Consider the following 17,518-nt stretch of genomic DNA (forward strand, 5'->3'; position numbering starts at 1 on the left):
ATTTTATAAATGAGGAAACAGGCTGAAAAATCCCATTGCTTCTTAAAAGTATTCAACATATCTTCAAGGTAGCACTTGAATCAGGAAATATCCTGTTCCCTTTCTTTATTAACTCTGTCTCATTTCCTTTATTTTTAAATGGCTCTTTCTGATTCTGTTCATGGGCTGCTCCAGGTGCAGGTCATGATGCCCCTTTTGGACGTGACGGGGATAAAGTCTTCCCAGGTATGCACCAGCATGAAAGCCCGGCAGCACCCCCAAAGAGACCCACTCTGCCTTTTTGAAGTAAGCAGGCTGACAGTGTTTATTCCTTCACTAACCACTCTAATATGCAATAATGAATAAAAACTGTAATTGTTTTTTGTTCAGCTATAACCTTTCCATAGATGCTGTTTTATGAATCTTTTGCAATCAACTGGAGAGTAGGTGAGCTGGAAATTGCCATTTTAGTGATTGCATAATCAATGGAGAAAAATGGTATGAAAACCAGGAAAGGAGATGAACAATTGGAACAATAATGAAATGAAATAAAAGGAAGAGGTGGTAAGCAATTTTAGGTGTATTTTTGGAATCCTGATGCAAAACAGGAGAAGGAGTTTAGGAGGAAGGGAAAAGGAGTTAATCTCAGATTTCGCTTGTCATATTTGTGGATTTTTTGCAATAACAGCAAGACTTTTCATTCAGTACAATAACATAATAATTAATGATAACCAGCCCTGTTTTGACATAACACCCTTCTAGTCTCAATAATAACTATAATACCTATATTTGGAAATTTAGTTTTGAGAAATAAACCTGATATGGGGGGCAGTTAACTATGAAAGGAAATGAAAGGTGTTAACAGTCAGAACCCCAGTTCTGCCATTTACATATTTTATCATTTCTCTGGACTTCAGTTTTGTTCATAATACCAGCTTCATAGCATTGTTTTGACAAGTAAATGCCACCAAGGTGATAAGCACTAGGAGGCACACAGAAATGGGAGCTGGTTCTTACGTGTTCAACAAAGTGACTTTTTATAGGTCTCCAATCTTTGGGGACAGAGATAGCTCAGCTGTATTTGCTGTGGATATCAGCTGAGACAGAATCTCTCCTCAAAACCAGAGAAATGTGCTGTTGAGACCTCCTAGAGAAACTGAGAGATTACTTTTACAAGGTTTCCAAAGAAGTTTTCTCTTCTGAAAATGAATTTCTTTGAATAACTTTTTTTTTTCTGTAGAAATAGAAAACCGATATACTGCCACCTTGAATAATAACTCGGCTAATACATTATTTATTTTATTTTTAGTCTGAAATTTTCAATCAGGAAGATGCCAGCTACAAAGAAGATGCTTAAAAACATTTATCATCCAGATTAATAGAATAATCTGCTTTGTATTATGGAATTATTTGGATAAATATTGAATATTCATTAAGTTTGACATTTTGTCAGGAATTTCATATATTATAAATGTATTACTTATAAGTTAATTTTCTATAAGATATAAAAAGCAGTTTCACATTTAAATTCTAGGTTTTACCCTGTCTTTTCTCTTCCACATAATAGTGATGAACTAAATAAACTATAACAATTACACAGTAACATTTATTGTGCCTTAAGTCTCACACTGAACTTGTCAGATTAGTTCATTTCACAGCACAACTCAATGAGACAGGCATCATTTATTGCCCATTTCACAGAGGATATATTAAAACTTTTAAAATAAATTAATACTATGTATGTTAATATTACATTTATTTAAGATCTATTAGCAATGTCATGGTAGTAATGATACACATTCATGTGTTTTAGTTAACTCTTCATAATTAGTATCCTTGGAATGCTTTAGGTTTTAGTCTTATTGTTTAAGCTATACCAAGAGCCAGACATTCTGGGCTTAAATAGCAACTGCATTTCCCACTGGGAGGAAAAAGAAGAGACCTTTTACATGTATTATAATTAATTCCCACCGACACAGAGTGACAGTTCTGTGAGGTGGGATGAAGAGAGTTCAGTGAGGAGACCAGAAGAAGGCAGAGGGTCACAGTACTCTCAGGACAGGGAGCAGGATTTACTACCTTCATATCTCTCCAAGCAACACTTCTGTTCCTACCTGATGCATTGAGATGGGTAAAGGATCACTTGGGTCTAGTTGGAAATTAATGAACAATAGATATAATTACGCTTTTTTCTTCTCCCTCCAGTGAATAGGCTAAATTTCTAGCCACTATGATTAAAATACATATACTCTAACTTACCAAAGAAGAAAACCATTCATAGATTTTTATCCTTTAAATATTATTGTCAATAAATTACTTGTAAAACATGTCAAATCAATGGAACTACAAAAGGGAATCTAAGATAACTGATTATATATATCAATATTTTTTTTTTTGTACTGGCCAACGTAGAAGGATGGAAACAAGTCAAATTACCACTCTTTCCTTGACCACATCCAATATTGAGAAGTAAATATTTAGACACATCTTGCTTAAAGAAAACCATAAAAATTATTGAAGGAAAAGAGGTTAAAAACTTTCAGTTATATTTTTTGTAATATTAAAAATATTTTCCCATTAAAACGACTGCCTTCGCAGCTTTCCCTTAGAAAGTTATAAAAAATTAAGATCTGTCTTTAATCACATTTCTATTGTGAGGACAAAATTGTAACAAAGAAAATACCACAACAAAAATGAGTATTCACTATTAGCCAATTATTTATAACTTCATTTTTAAAATATTTGCCCATAAGGGTAGTTATTTTAATATGATTGTATTTTATTCAGATATATGGAATAATATTATGGATGACCACTTAAGAATTCAGTGCAATCTATTGAAAAAGATTTTCTATTCTTGTGCACAGTGTCTACTAAGTTTCCTTAAGGCTTTTGCTAATCCATATTGATGAGAATATTATAGACTGAATAAATAAGAAAAGATAAATAAATAAATAAATAAATAAAGTCCTAAGTACTATGCAAAAAGGAAAAGAAAATTGAACACATAAAATAGGTCTTTAAAAAAAAAAGAAAGAAAGAAAGAAAATTGACTACACTGAGACATGTTATAGTTAAAGAGCAACTACTTGCTAAGTGCTTTCTGAAACCCAATACAACTTGCCACTTACTTCTCTTCTTTCGACTGCTGTGTACATGAAGATATTGCCTGGGGATTCAAATAAATCAGACTCAGCTCATTGTGGTAGAAAGGAGTATGGGTTTGAGTTCTGGCCTTGACAGAGACTAGTCATATAACTTTGGACAAGTTATTTAGCTCATATTCAGATCCTTAGTTGCTCAAATACAAATGAGTACAATAATAGTATCTAATTTCTAGAATACTTTTATCTCTAGAATACATAGCCAAGTGTAAGTATACAGCAAGCACTAAATATCTCTGACTCTTCGTTTATTTCGCTAAGATATTATTAAAGACATTATTATATAAGATATATTAGATTTTATATTTGCTATGGAGTTAGTTCTATGAACTAACACAACACTACATTCATCCACATCATTGCTAAAATCTAATTCTTAATTTGCTGTATAAAATCAATTTGCTCCTCATATAAGTAACTTAGGATCATTATAAATAAAGTTTTTTTTGTTGTTGTTTTATTCCTTATTTAAGGCTACTTGAATGGAATTGATGAGAAAGAACCAGTTTTCTCTAGAAGTGACAGAAATCATACAAGGTCAGCTCCACTACTCAAGAATAGAATTTCTATATTGAGTCAACTAAATTATGAAGTAACAATTTACATATTGGATCCACTAAATTATGAAGTAGCAAGTAAATTTCAAATGCCAGTTCGAATGACCATGGAGTGACAATAATTTCAATGATTTCATTTGGCACCAAAACGCTCTCTCTCCCCCTATACACACACACCACTTAAATTTAATAAATTACACCAAAACTTAAGAATGATGCAATCTGGAGTTAGAAACTACTCATCACTCACAGAACATTAGTGGCCTTGAAAAATAGTAACAATGACAAGACAGACACAAGAGAGGATGGGACAGTAGTTTTAGCTGTGCGTGAGCATCCACACACCTCCAATCATGCTCCTTTTCATGCATGTCCCACTTTAGTAAACATGGAAGGCTTTATTCTGGGAATCTCAATGATGAAAAGAGTCACAGTTCTCACATCTTACAAAGCTGACAGGTGACAGATGTACTAGCTGAGCCAATAAACAATCAATGCTTTCATATGGGGACCTTAAAGTTCTGAGAGATGATTCAAAATCCTGACAGAAAATCTATCTTATTGCAACAATAATTATTTGGCTTCAGTTCAAACTCCCAGGGGAAAAAAAGGCAGCACTAAGCTCACATACACAGAGAATGTTACTAATTTACTATGTTAATCAAAACCATAAGTAATCAATATCTGCTGAGTAGGTATCAAGTAATAACACTATACACCAGGAAGGGACAACACTTTAGATATTAAGAAAAATTATTATACAGATGTCTTTTTGTGTGCTCTAATTATCTCAACAAACTAAATACAATATTGCCTTTGCTCTTTTGTACTAAAACTTCTTCCCTGACCATAGCACCAACTCGACCTCTTGACTTGGCTAAAAAAACAAACAAACAAACAAACAAACAACCATTTGCCAGTATTCACCCACATACTGAACATACATGAATTTTAGTGTGTGCAGGGATACATTTGCATATATAAAATGTATGACGTATTTTTACATATTGTGTGTATATATCTCTCTATATAATTTTATCTTGGACAGAATTTTGTTTTCTCTACATGATGATTTTAATATCTTAAAGTCACCCCTTCTCTGACAAAAACTGCATGCTATAATGTAGCTTTCCATTAATGTATGTAATTTGTGTCAGCTACATAAAAGGGCTTAAATAGCAACTCCATTCCCACTGGGAGGAAAAAGAAGAGACTTTTTTCATGTATTAAAATTAATTCCCATCGTCACGGAGTGACAGTTCTGTGAGGTGGGATGAAGAGATTCAATGAGGAGACTGGAAGAAGGCAGAGGGTCACAGTAATGTATGCTTGACTTGAAGGAGGAAGTACCTCTAAAAGAATGTGCTTGGATAGGTTTGCACATGAGCCTCCATGTAAATATGCTCAAAGGGCCAGAGAAGTCAAGGATATATTTACTCTGCCAGGGTATGTCTGTATGTGCATGTTCATGAATGGATACACACATTGTGGTTCTTCTTGAGATAAAGTTTATCATAAATAAGAAGCTGACCTCTGCAGGTGAATTTTCTGCATTCAAATCCTTGGACCAACATTTATAAGTAGTGTGACCTTGAGCAAGTCATTTGAACTCTTTTTGTTTAGTTTAATCATCTATAAAGAGGGCATAAAATTGTACCTGTTTCATTGAATTATATTGAGGGTTAAGTATGGTAACTTTTTAGAAAGCTGGGACCTGGCACATTTTTAAAAATGTAATCAGTAAATGTTATTATCTATTATTCTGTCCTCAAAAAAGAGTACATATCTGTACAAGATAACTGGATGTATTGTGAATGATTCATAAAACAAGATTGTGTCCCTGTGTGTGTGTTATCGTCTCCTTTTCTCTTCCTACAAAGGCTGACATGTATGCCATATGAATAAAATAATAATAGTTGGAAACAATTATTGAGCCCAGAAACATGCCTGAGTCAATGAGATGAAATTCCAGTGGGATTCCTGTGTGCTGCTGGCTGATCAGCATGTTAAGCATGTTATTACACAATTAGCACACAAAAAGATGGAGCAGAAAAATCAAGGCAAAGACTTGTCAACTCCTTGGGAAAACAAACTCGAGAATTTATAATTCAAAAGAATTTAAAATTCTCTCTGTTGTTCCATGCTGTTGTAAGTAGGTGATAAAGCATTTTGAGTTCTGAGTCTACTAATACACTCTTGCCTATATTTTAGATGCAGGCTTATCTTAGATGCTGCAAGTTTATTCTCTCATATTTATTTCACCTCTTTCTTTCACTAACATGTGAAAGATTTGTAGATCTTGAGAATCAATGTTCTGGTTATATTTTTAGAAGATATTCATAAATAACTTCAATTTCCAGATAAACAGATGGATTTTGTTAGAAATTCAACCTTGAATGTCAGAACAGTTCCATTCATTTTGAACAAGTCATAACAACTGATCATTCAAAACTTAGCTAATGCACAGAAGCAGACTGCCAGGGTTAAAGAGAAGAGAGAAAACTTTTTGACAAGTCTTAGGATGCTCCTTTCTGCCAGCTGTGTAAGGGAGAGTGGACTCATCCCTACCAGTCATCTGCTTCAGCTACCCACTTTACAAACTTGTAAAATTTTTCCCACCCTCTATAACTAAAAACCCAATTTATAAATTCTATCACAATCATAGGGTATAAATATGAATTCATTTATGAATAAACCCAGGTACTTATGTCCCATCTTGCTCTGTCCTTAGTCCAAAAGTGTTAAACAGTTGAGGATGTATGGCATAGTACTTGCATGTAAGCACCCTGCAACTGTTGCTATCCTTCACAGGTGTGTGGTCTCGAGCAAACCACTGGTGACAATTTTCTTGTCTCCCCCAGAAAAGGATGATGATTCTAACAGTCATCTCCCACAGTAAATACCAAGATAGTAAATGTAAATGACCTAGAGTTTCGGGAATATATGAGCTCTTCAAACATGTAATAGCTATTATTTTTATGATTCTCTATGTCTATAAGACTCTTTTACTATCTCCCAACTAGTAAGATGATAAGCATGCTTCAATCATAAACTCAAGTAATTCTTTTATAAATCCTTCCTGTCATCTCCAAGGAAGTCGAGCAAATCTCCCATGGAGAGAGATGGAGAAGCACCCAAAGAAAGGCAGAAGGTGGTTGGGGTAGTAGAAACAAGAACTGGGTGAGGGATGGAATGACCCAGCCCTGCACAGAGCTTGGGGACTTCTTTGCCTCTCAAGGGGCATCTTCTTAGTCTGGGGAGATTGAACTCCCAGAATGGAAAATAGAAATGAGGTGTTTTTTGTTTGTTTGTTTGTTTTATTGGAACTTTAGATTTTTTGTTGTCTTCTTTTTCACTGGCCTGCTATTGTCTATTTTTAAGTGTCTTGGGTGAAATAGAGTTTATTGCACAAACATATTACACAGGCTGGGTCTAGGCTCAAGAGAGACACAATGGGAAACTTTCAATTTCATTTTTTTTTTAATAGTACTCTTTCCTGGATATAAAAGAATTAGAGATTTAGGGTGAAAGTGGAAATGAAAACACTTTCACAAACGTCAGAACCTCCTTCATTGTTACTTCTTGGTAACTCGACTGACAGGTGAAGGGGAGCGCTTGGGATGCTTTGTACAGACATCCACTAGATTGAATGACCCATTCCCACGTTCTTTCAAGACCATTTTTCCTACTTTGTGGCCAGAGAGACAGTGAAGCAATTGATGTTATGCCTCCACTTTCACAAACTGGTTATGAAACCCTTGTTGTCCTCAAGATAGAAAACTTTGGATTCAAGATTTTTGTAGTCATCTAAGCATTCATGGGTGAGAACAAGAAAAAGATATATACACATGCCTTGGCTCAGGAAGTACTAATTTCTCGAAAATTAAACTAAATGTTGAAATCATTTACAAGAAGTTGAATCAGAGAAAAAGAATTTAGAATTCAATCCTGATACATAAAGACTTGTGATCACAGAAACCAATGAGACAAGAAGCAAAAATCATCGTACAGTATTAAGAATTGCTTGAAAATATTGGAATAAAGGAAATCACATGTATATATAAATAATGAAGTATTAAAAATTAACAGCAATAGTTTCACTCTTTCATATTCTATCACCAAAAACATAAAATTGAATGTGAAATAAATGAATGCTAATTAAAAAATTTACCCAAGAATGTTTTAGATAGTTGCCAGGAAAATAATGATGAAATATAGTTTTTCTAAGTAAAATTAAGAACAAATTAAATTTTCAAATGATATATAATTTTCAAACCACTATTTTGAGGAAGAGAAAGAGAATTCATTACACAATAATGGAGAGGAAATGAAACATAAAAGACTTACAAAATGAAAGCAAAGCAAGAGAGAGAGAGAGAGAGAGAGAGAGAGAGAGAGAGAGAGAGAGAAAAGAGAGAAGAGAGAGATAAGCTATCAATCTAAAAGCAAAGATTTAGAAATTTTTAAAATGAAAAGGTAGTAAATTTTTGCCAGGCAAATGAAATGGAAGAAATAGGAGATTCAAATATAGTTTTAAATAAATGGGAGTTATAAGCAATATGCATTAAAGAGAACATAAAAATGGAAATAATTATGTATAAAATTCAAAATATGCTTAAAAAACAGAATTTGACTCAAATACAGTAACTGCAAGGACCAAAAATATAGCAACCATGCAGACACATTTATTTTGAAAAAACAAGAACTAAAAAAGATGAATAATATAATGCATATGAGAAATGAATATGCATGACATATGTGTACTTTTGTGGCTGCACATGTATGTATGTTCATGTGTGTGCATAACTTGCTGGTCCACAATAAAGTTTCAATTATCCAACTAAGACCAAAACAGAGACGATCTCAAAACAATAGATGTCATAAGAACACATTCTCTGGACAAAATAAAATAAAATTTAAAATTTATGAGAAAATTTTAAATGAGGATCATCTAAGCAACAACCCCCTGGAATTTGAGATTTTAATAATTAAAATAATTACCAGGGCAAAAGAAAAAATAAACCATAAATATTGCTATTTGTGTTGAACAGTTGATTTTGCTGCAAGTGTATTACACACTTTTGAATATATTATCTCATTTAATCTTACCAAGAACTATAAGGTAGGTGTGATTACTCTAAATCATAAATTAAGAAATGGTAGCAAAATTTCCTTGCACATTATGTCTGACAGAGTCAGAATTCAAACCTAATCCCATTTCATTCTAAGACTATGTTTTTATTAATCAGGCTACATTTTAAAGTTTTGGTTGAGACCAAAGTAATTGTCAAAAACAAATATTGAATGGTTTTCAATATTAAACAAAGAATAAAGGAAGAAGAAAAGCAAGAGAAGAAAGAGGAAGTAAACATTCTATTGAAAAAAAAAGTTACAAAAAGAGGAGAAAAAAATCCCGATGGAATTATAATAAAGGAACTTAAAAAGTCACATAATTTTGAAAACCTTACTAAAAAGCATGAGAAAACCAGAAAATTAGGAAAACAAAAAGGAAGTAAAGATGGAGAATAATCAATTTAACGGTCATATGCACAATTATTTGAGAAAATTGTAAATCTATTATTTGCCAAAATTAACAAATAAACACAAAATTTGAATAAAGAAATTACTTAGGAAAATGGAAGGATTCTCTTTTGAAATTTCTATAAGAATGAGTTTGCACTTTTCCCCCTAATGTTTATAGGATGGGGCATTCAAATAATTATGATCAATTTCATTTTATGGAAAGAAACTCTTCAACAGCATAAGGAAAAAGGAGGAGCCACCGATTAATTTTTACATATGTGACTCTGATAGAGATATAAGTCAAACGTAACACAAAATTAAAATAAACACTTTATCTCAATCCCACTGGTAAATGTAGATGCACGAAGCTATAATAAAGTGGCAGCAAATGGAATTCAATAGTACATTAAAGAAGTAACATAACAAGAAAATTAAACCATGGAATTAAGAAATGTGTTGATATTAGGGAAATTAATATCAGATCACACAACAATCCCAATAAGAAAAATATCTTACATATAAGACAATCCCCAAACATTAACCCCCAGACTTTTGACAAAAGTCATTCTAACATATAACACCTACCTTAAACCAAATATCAATGCCATATTACTGTTGAAAGACAAATAGAATTCTTATTAAATCATCACAAAAATGATTGTTTCAACTTATTAAATGTCACAGTGGTCCCCCCTGTCCAGGGTTTCACTTTCCACTCTCCCAGTTACCCACACTGACTCCAGGGTAACCATGGTCTGAACATATTAACTAGAAAAATTGTAGAAATAAAAAATTCATATGTCTTAAATAACCAACACATTGTTATAGCTATTTTATTATTAGTTATTTTTGTTTATCTCTTACTGTGCCAGATTTTTAAATTAAAATTCATCATTGCAAGATTTAAATAGGAAAAATCATAGTGTATATGGGACTTGGTGCTTATCTGCCATTTCAGGCATTATAGAACATTCTAATCTCTGTGGGAAAGAGGGGACTACTGTATTATAAACCATATATAGCAAAAAATATTTAAATAGATGTTAAATGAAAATAAAAAGACATATTTATTTATGAACAATATGCTGACATGCCAACTTTAGAAGTCCAATACATTAAAATTCTAGAAAAAAAATCAATTATTTTATATGCTTATTACTCACCTATTACTAAAATTCATTCTATTAGTAATTAAAATTCACAAGTTAACATTCCAATTATACTTCTATTATTTCTAATCAGCTCTTAAACAGATAAATCATTTTACACTTATTTTCATCTTAATAGAGTACAGTGTGACATGAGTTTTAATCATATCCACAAAAATAACATTTATTATTTTGATGCACAGGTGTGAAGTTTGTTTGTCCCCAGTTTTGAAAGAGGGAGGAGTAAGCTTTCTTTTGAAGGAGGTGTGCTTACACACTATGGATGATGCCAATTTAGTTCCTGGGGAGATGGAGTTGGAAGTGTCCGCTGCTTGTGAACAGCTCAACAGCATGGAGTCCTCCAGGTTGGTGTATCTCTAAACGTGACCCACCTGGAGATCCATGGTGTCGAACAATGAACTTTCCAAACAGGCCAGGCCTCCATAAAGTGAGGGGGTTTCCTCTTCACCATCGTTGGTTGAAGAACACACAGCCCGCACCTACTCTAAAACCCAAATGAGTTTCTGCCATCTGTCTTCTCTGTCAGAACTTCCTCCAGCCGTTGGCCATTTCAGGCCTGTTGTTTAGGCTTCTGGCTATGAAATTTATTTTGCAGACTCCAGATTAATCCCAGGCTTGGACATTTTGCTTTTGGTTAAGAAGAATGAACAAGAAAACTGGCAAAAATTTACAAGTAGTGTCTATCTTACTGTAATGGTTTAAAGAGTACAAAATTGTTTTCCATATGGCTGGTGTACAACAAACAGGAAATTGCACTAGGTGGCCAAACATTTACATCTTGCTATGGAATTTCAAAATCCAACATCTATAGATCTCATTGCACTTATCATACTTTCATGATAGAGAAAGGATGCCTGGCTAAGAATGGGACTCAACCCAATTTTTAAGGATCTAATCATTTACAATTTACCCTTCCACATTACATATGGAAAGTACCTGCATATATGGTGTGAATTCTTAAGATCTGAAAAGGATTGCATTTAATACTTGCTTCCCACCTACTTCCAATCTCTAGATGTGTTTAACTATCTGTTAGTTTTCAATTAACGAAAGAGAGAAAAAAATTAAAACGTGTATGTCCTGAGCTGAGGGAATATCTCAGTGGTAGAGCATCTGCCTAGCATGCATGAGGCCCTGGGTTCAATCCCAACCATTGCAAAAAACCAGCCAACAAAAAAGCCAAGGAATATCCTTAGAAGACATCACAGCTTTCTTACTTCTTATGAAGTTGCTACCTAAATTGAAACTCTTGAAATTCATTTCAATTATTAATTCTGATTATTTTAATAAATGATAATTCACTGCAAAATTAGATAGACAACAATGTATACAGGAATATGAGAAAAATATAAACCATAGAAAGATATACAAACAGACCAAGTTTAAAAAGATGATAGATAAGTCATAGTATGACTGTTAGAACTTCCTATTTTGAGCTGAGAATAGGCTTTGGTACAGGGAAATCATGAAGTCTGATAAAAGCCATGGAAAGAATGATCTGATAAGTGGAAATTGAAGTACTAAAGACAATTTTTTGTTTATCTGATTCAGTGTAACCAAAATAGCATTTTATTAAAGAGAAATTAATCATAATCTATCTAGAGTTCTCCTGACCTGGTTGGGTTACAACTTAGCATAGTTAGAGATGAGCACACACCCTACACCAAAAAACTTGGACTAAAAGTCACATCATGAGGCTCTCGCAATTGATAAACAGCATTGTCTTGGCAAATCATTTAGCTTCTGAGCCCATGCTTCTCCATGTATTATTTGGAAATGACAATATTTTTTGTGAGGTGTATATATGATGATGTGCACATCTTCGTAAGTTTTTAAGGGTTATAGTTTTAAGAAATTATGAATATTATTTTAGTGAACTGATCAAAAAGCCAAAGGGCTAGGTTCTTATAACAAATGGATCAAAAAGTATTTGGATGTTTCTAAAGAAGGAAAAAATGATGGAAGAGAATGGCCAAAGTTGGGTTTGGAGGGATCCAAGGATCAGAGATATTTGTGTCACTACCCATGACATGTGAGCAGCCAGCTGGCTTGTTTGATCCACTGCAGTGCAGGGCCCAGCACGTGAGGAATGCTACATAAGTATGTGTAAGATGAATAATGGAATATTTTTCTTCTCTTTTGGTCAGCATTTGTCTGTTTGTTTTCAAACCTCCCTGGATGACAAAGCCACATTGATTTTGATAACCTGCCCCTCAAGACCCTGTGGATCTGAATCACCTTAATCTTCTTCCACCTGCATGCAAGTGTAAACCCCATACCTTCTACTTTTCCAAGAATCAGGGCCACCATGCTATGTCTTTTATTTCATGCAAATCTGTGGTGCCTGGTTCTTGAAAGGGGCATTTTCACTCTCTCCAGGCACCAGTCTTCATATTAAGATACCTGACTCCAGCCAGGGGTTGGAAAGACCACTGGCTTGCCAAAAGAAAATATTTAAAACTCTGTTCTTATTTATATTTATCTTCTTTTATAAAATAAAGTTGTCTCTATATACTATAACACATGAAACCAAGAAATATCTGGTTCTATCTATACAATAAAGCAATAAATACCTACATATTGATCGTAGCTCAAATTATATTTGTGAGGGACTAGGGATGTCACTCACTGGTTGAGGGCTTGCCTAACATGAGTGAGCTCTGGGTTTGATCCCCAATATCACACAAACAAAATGAAACAAAACCGAAAAATTATTGTTATGATTAGAAGTATGTAGCTAATGTTCTCAGCAGCCCACAGCCCTGTATCTTCCAGATCTTTCATCATGCTTGACTTCAATATGCCAGTGCCAGTTTCTCCACATCTAAGAGCTTTCTCAGAAACCTAGGAAGCCTTGTCTGCCTTCTGCTAATCAAAGCTGGAAATATCCCCCAAATTTACAGCCCCTAGGAGCAACCTTTAAATAATGATTATTTCAAATAATAATCGTTTCCGCAGTTGGCAAGATGATTATGAGTGATTTGAAACCATTTCATAGAGTTTCTCCAGTCTGTAGCTCCGTCACCCTCTAAGGTACCCAGCTTTCATTGAAAAACCTTTTTCTGGCTGCCTCCCTTTTCCTGTTGGTGTTCTCTTTTCTCTAGTTGGCTTCTTACATTTCCCAAATTAAAGTGGGATCTTGCTTCTGGGATAACCCAAGGTAAAGGAAAGTGGGGGGCCAAAATCATTTGATGCTACTACTCCACACTGTGACCCCCATTTTATTGCTTTTCAGGGCAACCTGTTTGTAATCACTGATAAGAGCAGCACCATTCTGGTTTGACTCCTCTTTTGGCTTCCATTAGAAGGGTTGTGTGTTATGAAGGCGTCAAATCACATAGGTTGGTCTTAAGAGTTGTTCAGGGATCCTTGTTTCCTTCTACATATTACCGCTGCGCAGCCCTGACTGCTCTCAGGTCCTCAGAGTCAAGGAATAGGGGGATACTAATGTCCATGGCAATGATAGTACCAGAAAGAACCCTGCCTTTTTGTTTTAGAATTGCTTTTCTTCTCTTCATTCATGCACACAAAATTCTGCTCCCTAGGATTCTGAGTTTGTTTGTGTTTATTTAAACAGTCTTCAGTGCCTCCTGGGAAACTAAAAGGAAAAATAATGACAATAATAAAAACTAAACATTCCTGTTTAGAGGAGATTATTCCTCTTGATCAGATAATTTTCACTTATTTATTTTGCCTCAGGAGTTTGCTAGAGATATTTGCATGAAAACAAGCTTTGTAAGCGACAAAGAAATGTACCGATATCTACTGCTTGTCACCTAATCCATAACACTCCGAATCTTCCCTTCCATATATTAACTTGGAAAAAGGTCCTAAAAACAGATTGTTGAGTCAAAGAAAGGAATATGGCTAAAGATAAATTGTAATATTCTCTACATAAAATCACTAGGGAAAAAGACACAGAATCTAATATTCTATATAAAAGTCTGCTTTAGTGTTTCCTAAGGCAGTAATGGAATATCCCACAAACCACTTTTATTGATATAAATAAATTTACATCAGATTTATATCTTTAATTTCTTAAATGTAATTGAGTTATGAATATTCTGATTCTAACAATTATACGAAGATGCAGTATAGCTAGAAAATCTTCCATATTATGCATCTCATTTGGATATTAGATAGAAATGATGTAGATCAATATGGATTCCCTGATAGCTTCTCTACAAAAAAAAAAACAAAAAACAAAAAAAAACCATTGGATTTGAAATTAATGACTGAGAGTCTTCTGACATTAAATCTATTATTCACATTATTACGGTGCTAAACATGCTCCAGGGTTAGTGCTGTATTACAACAGGAAGACCTCATGATGCCCAATTGTGGGGTAATTTTTAGTTTGCTAAATGATGAGATTTCAACACAAAATCAGTTTACTTTTGTTATGGTTGATGAGGTATTCCCCAAAAGCTCATGTGTGAGACACTGTTCAGAGGCGAAGTGATCAGATTATGAGAACTCTGACCCAATCAGCAGATTTATCCACTGCTATGAACTAACTGGGTGGGAACTGTTGGCAGGAGGTATGTGGCTGGAGAAAGAAGGTCACTGAAAGTATGGATTTAGGGTTCATATTTTGTTCTGAGCTGCTTCCCTCTGTCATACCCTTCTGCCATGATGTTCTGTCTCACTTCATGCTCAGAATTATGGAGTTGGCTGATCATGGACTGAAGCCATGAGCCCAAACAAACTTTTCCTCCTCTAAGTTGTTCTCCTCAGGTCTTGTGGTCACAGATGAAAAGCTGACTAAAGCACTATTTAAACAATTTATAAGAACAACATACTTATATAATAAAATTTCTGAAATGAAATTGTCCTCTTGTTGAGAACAGTGGACCATGCCCACTAAGATGCTATTGAAATGACACAGATTTTAAGTTATGAGAGATCAGGAGAAATAAAATCACAACACTGAAATTCTAATGATCTAATATTCTTTAGTATAAGTTTGCTGAGAATTATGACTGTCACAATCTGAATTTGTATAGAACCATAAATTAAACATAAATCACAAATCAGGCAAATTAACTAATGTCACATAAAATTAGCTTCATATACAATATTTTTATAAGCTTATTAACTCTTTCACATTTTTTATTCTTCCATAATTGTTTTATGTGTGTTTTTATTTTAGCAGACAAATTTGAACCTCTTTGAAATCTTTCATTATGTCTGTCTTGATAGTTTCTTTAACAATTAAAATAAATGATGTTTAGTCTTTTAATTTACTACGTTGTGTGGTCATCATAGCATCATTTCCGTACCTTCAGAACCCACTTCACTCAATATGTACTGAGTGAATCCTTTATCCAACTTTCTATTTATTATGTAGCAAGATTGGGCTAACCCTTTCTAGTCAGCTACTCCTTTCTAGTCAGCTACTCCTTTCTCCAACCTTGAAAATGAACTGGCCACTGCATGTTAGTCTCCTCTCTCCCTAACAGAGTCACAGACAGAATACCACACATACTTAGTGACACACACACACACACACACACACACATACACACACATCAATTTTAGAGAATTAACAATGCAAAACAATTCACAGTTCAACCCACAATTTTAGAGAATTAACAAGGCAAAATAATTAACCGCATGCATTAAAATCAATGTAATAAAAATCAGTTATTGATATGGCCTATACAATCTTATAAATGCTTGTATTTAGTACTTGACTTTGGAGATAATCTGTTATCAAGTTACGAGTCGTTTCTAGATGTGACACTTTAATAAGAGGGCATTGATAAATCTTTGTTTTTAATTTGAAATCCAAGTAATGCTCACATGAGATTATCAGATAAAAATTTTCATAACCATTGGTATGGACCATAATAAATATGTAAATTTTGAGAAAATTATTTCATAAACTTCATTGCTAACTCTAAGTGAGTCTTGTTTTTCTGTTAAATTTCACTTTCAACCCTTCTGCTATACCATATAATAACCAGAAATAAAATTACTTAGAATTCATTTATTGCTAATACAGAGTGGCCATTGCTGACATCAGTAGCTATACCAAAGTATTGGAGAGAAATACATACCTCCAGGTAAGCTGGCCCATGATTGCATTAGACATAATGCAAGTGGACATAAAACTTAAGAGTGCATGTTGAGCTTAGTTACAGATGACATTTACTTTCTTTTGATCAGCATTCTTATTTTTTAGAAAAGTTAAAAGCCACAATAGGAGAGACATAAACAAAGGACCCAAAGTGAAGAAAAATAGTGATTCAGTTTACACAGAAGTAAAAATGAAGACGAGCAGATATGCAAATATAAGCTCTCCCCTGAGAAACACCACAAAGGCCGTGTCTGTTTTTACTTCTCATGACTGTTATTAATGCTTGCTAAAAATGGCTCTAATAATGGTGTGATCCACTGCTCTGTAATTATACTTTGGGTTATACCTATAGTATTCAAAAGGCAAAGACATAAAACAAAAAGCAGGGAAATGAATAAAAGATAAACTGTTTTCAATTAAGAAAAATGGCCTACCACTGCTTTCTACTCCAGGACCTCATTTATTACAAATCTGCCTTTGTTCATCACTTCCTAAAGAGATCCAGCAAGAGAGTTGTCGAGTTGGTAACAAGTATGAGTTGAAAATAAATTGCTCACATAGGAATATACAAATTCAATAGCAATTTGCTCTTTGTGTACAGTTGGCCCTCCATATCCATGATGTGACCATGCACAGATTGAATATAAAATTAAATTCTGTCTGTACTGAACATGCATAGACTTTTTCCTTACCATTACTTTCTAAATAATACAGTACAACAACTATTTACATATGAATTACATGGTGTTAGATATTATCAGTAGTCTAGAGATGATTTAAAATGTGAAAGAATGTGTATAGGTTTCATGCCATTTTATAGAAGGGACTTAGCCATTTGAGGGTTTGGGTATCTGGGACCAATCCTTTGCAGATACTGAGAGCTGATTTTACTGGCAGTTAGTACATGTATGTCCTCCATCCAGATCTCTCTACTGAGATTTGAACATCCAATAACTTACACTACTCTCTTCTTAGATATGCTTTAGTTTACTCAACCCCACATTTACAAGTAACCTAATGATCCTTCTTAAGAGACCTGAACTA

This window comes from Urocitellus parryii, chromosome 3 (assembly GCF_045843805.1).
Source record: "Urocitellus parryii isolate mUroPar1 chromosome 3, mUroPar1.hap1, whole genome shotgun sequence".
In the NCBI taxonomy this organism is placed as follows: Eukaryota; Metazoa; Chordata; class Mammalia; order Rodentia; family Sciuridae; genus Urocitellus; species Urocitellus parryii.